The following is a 4,397-nucleotide window of genomic DNA, read 5'->3' on the forward strand; positions in this document are numbered from 1 at the left end:
TTGGCTGTCACAACATGGGGGGTTTGATATAACTTGGCAGAAGTCAGGGCTACTTCTAAACATCCTCCATAGTACAGAATAGTTCCTGCCACAACAAAACATTTTCCTGCCCAAACTATCAATAGAGTTCATGTTGAAAAACCCAGTCCTAATCTATTTTACAAGGAGCTCTGGTAGCGTAGTGGTTACAAATCAGGCTGCGAGCCGCCAAGGTCAGCAGTTCGAAACTACCAGCTGTTCCGCTGGAGAAAGATGAGGCATTCTGCTCCCGTAAAGATTTACAGCCTCGGAAACCCTGTACAGGGTCGCTATGAGTCAGAACCGACTCCACGGCACACAACAACAACAATAACAACAATCTATTCTACTAGTTCTGGTGTGGCACTGTGCGTTAATGAGCTAGACTGCAAAGCCATTTGAACTGCAAGGTCAGTGGTTCAAGCTCACCAGCTGCTCCTCGGAAACCCTATACAGGGTCTCTATGGGTCGGCACCAACTCGATGGCACTTACCAACAACAACAACATTCTATTCTACAACCAATTTGGACAACTTGTTGCTTTTACATAATCTCTGTGTGCTTTGCATTAGATTAGTAGTTTCGTTCATTTATAGCTTCACCAAACATTCACAGAGCATATACTGTGTGAGGTTGTTGTTAAATGCCATTGAGTTGGTTCTAACTCATAGCAACCCTGTATAGGATTTTCAAGGAGCAGCTGGTGGGTTTGAACTGCCGAAATTCTGATTTATAGTCCATTGCTGATCCTACTAGGCCTTACTATTATCCTGACTCATAACAACACCTTGTATAACAGAATGAAACACTGCCTGGTACAGTTCACTCTCACAATTGCTGCTATAGTTGAGTATCTTGTTGTAACCAGTTTATCATTCCATCTCATTGATTATCTTCCTCTTTTTTCTGAGTCTTACTTTACCGAACATGATGTCCTTCTCCAGGGACTGATGGCTCCTGATAATATAGCCCCAAAATTTGAGACAAAGTATTGTCATCCCCTCTTCTAAGTACAAAACATGATACCTACCCTCAGAGATGGCCTGATTACCTGGTTACCGGCATCCTTTCCTTGGTCCCTGCCACTTTCAAAAATCTACTGTTTTTTAGGACTCCTCTCAAATGCCAATTTTATTCAGAAGTTATATCTTTATCATTTTCATAGACAGATTTCTTTTATAAAATAGTATGTTATCATATATTGTTGTTGTTGTTATGTGCAATGGAGTCGGTTCGGACTCATAGGAACCCCGTAGAGGGTTTCCAGGGCTGTAAATCTTTACGGGAGCAGAAAGCCTCATCTTTCTCCTGCAGATTGATATTAAATGGAAACTGAATAATACTTGTTCCTGTTAATTTAATATAAATATTTAAGTGCCACTTTTCAAAACTCTGGTTGTTACCTCTGACTCTTAGCAATTCATGTGCAACAGAAAATACCACTGCTCACTTCTATAATATCCCCACAATTGCTGTAATATTTGAGCCCACTTGGGCTACCACTGTGTCAATCTATTTCCTTGGGGGTCTTCCTCTTTTTGATGACTCCTCACTTTCCCAAGCATGATGTCATTATCCTGAAACTGGTTCCTCCTAACAACATGTCCAAGATATGAAAGATGAACTCTCCCCATCACCATCTTTGCTTCAAAACAACATTCTGGCTGTACTTTTTATAAGGCAGATTTTTGCTCAGGAAGTCTGTGTTACTTTAAAGAAGAATACTTAAATATTTTTGTTTAACACCATAATTCAAGTGTAGTGATTCTTCTATGGTCTTCTTCTTTCTTTGTCCAAGTTTCACATGCATATGCTATTGTTGTTGCATGCTTTTGAGTCAATTCTGACTTATGAGGCAATAGAAAATACTATGGTTTGGGTCAGGTGCACCTTCGTTATCAGACTGACAGCTTTGCTCTTAAACACTTTAAAGAGGGTTTTTTTTTGTTTGTTTGGTTTTGGGTTTTTTTTAATAGCTGTTTTGACTAATTCAATCAGTCATTTGATCTGACTCCTGCTTCCATGAGTGTTGATTGTGGACCCCAGAAAAATGAAGTCTTTGATAATTTCAGTCTTTTTTTCCATGTATCATATTATTTATTGGTTCAACTTTTCACTGCAGATATATGTGAAAGTATTCAGAAGTAGATTCAGTCTCAATATCGTAGGGCAGCTTCATTTTTGCTTTGATGACTTAAAAAAACAAAAAAACAAAATAAAACAACAGCAACAAAAAACAATCACAGTTTTCCAAGTGAAACTAGTAAGTCGTAGAAGTTTAGTGATCTGATTGTATCATTTGATGAGGAGGGCTTGATAGGCTTCATGAAAAGACTAACACTTTACAGTTTATACCACGCTTCATTTCAGCAAATAAAAAAAAAAAAAAAAATCAACTCACTAGAAAATATTGAGTGTCACTACAAACCAGGCTTTGCATGAGTTACTGGAGTTCAAAAGAAAATAACTCAGGCACTCTCCCACAACCATGTTTTATAAGGTTTTTTTCCTTCAGTTTTTATGGGAGAACATCAGCTTTACACTCATCCTATCATATTTTGTTTCATTGCAATGATTATAATCCTCTCCATGCATCATCAAATAACCCTAAAGGATACAACACACAGGCCTGCCTTCCCACCCCCTACCCCAGCTGCAAGCACACAGCTCTTCTCTCTCCCTGAGACCAGTGTCCCCAGCTGCTCCATCTATCCACATCATTGTTCCTGGCATCACTGCCTCTCTGGGTAGGGTTCCACTCTCCGTTCTTCTCACTTGATGGTTCCAGGGACCTCCACTCCTGGACTGCAAAATCAATAACTTTTCTCCTTTTGTCAAAAAAAACATCACCTCTATATTTCCTAGCCTCACAGTCAGTCCTGATGGCAATTACTCACTATTATACCACAAGAGTCTTATTCCCATTTCCATTCACCAGCCCGGTCCCAACAGATTGGAAATAATTCAGTGGTGATTCTATCTTCCCCCGTCCCATCTGGAACTAGGCCCCTCTTGAAAGCTTGTAAGCCAGTCACTTCTTGTCTTTATAGGCCCCTCATTTTGGGTAGCCATTATCTAAGTTACCCATCCCTGTCAACCCTGTGTACCAATGGGGTGGGAGTGATCCTCGATGTTAAGATTTGCTTCTTTTTTTGAGCTACTACATCCATAAGTATAGGTGAAGTTCATCAAATTGTAGCAGGTTACTCTTTTTTTTTTCCCTCCGTCTTCTTTCTTCTTCTAGTTGAGTACGGATCATCCAGCCCTCGAAGCCAGGTCAAGTGGATACTACTATCTGAGAGTATGGGTGTTCTTGTGCATCTCCCCTCACTTCATATCAGCTGGACACTTCACTCTCCACTCTAGTCCTCTGTGGCCATGTCACTGCCTCTGGACCCAAGAGTCCCTGGATCTTGCCATACTGCTGGCCATCCAGGTCTACACCTGGGTTCATGGGGGTCTATTGAATGTTGTTGGGCTTAGCTCAAAACTTCATTGCTGTTTTTCCCCCTCTTCCCTTACCAGTGACCAATGTAGTCACCAGCCAAACCACATGCCTGCTCATGTATTCCCCTTGAGTCTCAGTATTGGAAGGAGGTTTGCTCTGAGGGGTCCGAAACACTTGCCTTGATGGCTTTTGGGCAAACAGCTTACTTTTTCTTATAGTAATCAATCAGTCTGCCATTATTGTTATGGATTTTTCCTGCTGGTCTTTCTTTCGTAAAGTATCTTCTGTTCTTCTAGCCACTCCAGGCTGGTCCTTTCCAGGGAATTTTCCTACCTAAATTGGTCCTGGATGGGGTTCTGGATTCCACCTATGGTCTTGTGCAATGTAAAGGCTCCACAGGAAGCCTCTTTCACTGGGCAACTTCTAGTCCCCTTTAAGGTATTCCAACCAGTTATAGGCTGAATATGGACTTAAAAGCTTTCTGTAGTGATGATTCTTGCTATTCCTTTCTCTCCCCCTCAAGTGTGTATTTTATAATGGTGGGCAAGGGAAACCAAGATTCAAAAGACAGCCAAGCATCTTAACATTATTCCCCTCTTTTATCCCTTCAAACCGTGCCTCAATCCCTGTATCCCGGAGCCCTGTTGTTCCAAGGTTGTGCATACATCATCATTTAACCTCTGTCCCACTTAACCCATGTGAATCTGCCTAATTGTCCTACCATCAGCCTTGTTCTTCCATTCCCCTCCCCCTTCTTGTGTATTGCCGCCCTGCCTCACGTCCCCACACCCAAGCGATCCTGTGTCTATACTTTACCCTGTGCTCTATCTCCCTCTCTCTTCCTCCCTCCCCGCCTCTCATCCCATACATCCTGGTGATCAGCAAATATATATATAATTTTTCCCCCTTTTCGTGTGGATTCTTTTTCTTA

The sequence above is a fragment of the Chrysochloris asiatica genome, unplaced genomic scaffold (assembly GCF_000296735.1).
Source record: "Chrysochloris asiatica unplaced genomic scaffold, ChrAsi1.0 scaffold00190, whole genome shotgun sequence".
Lineage (NCBI taxonomy): Eukaryota > Metazoa > Chordata > Mammalia > Afrosoricida > Chrysochloridae > Chrysochloris > Chrysochloris asiatica.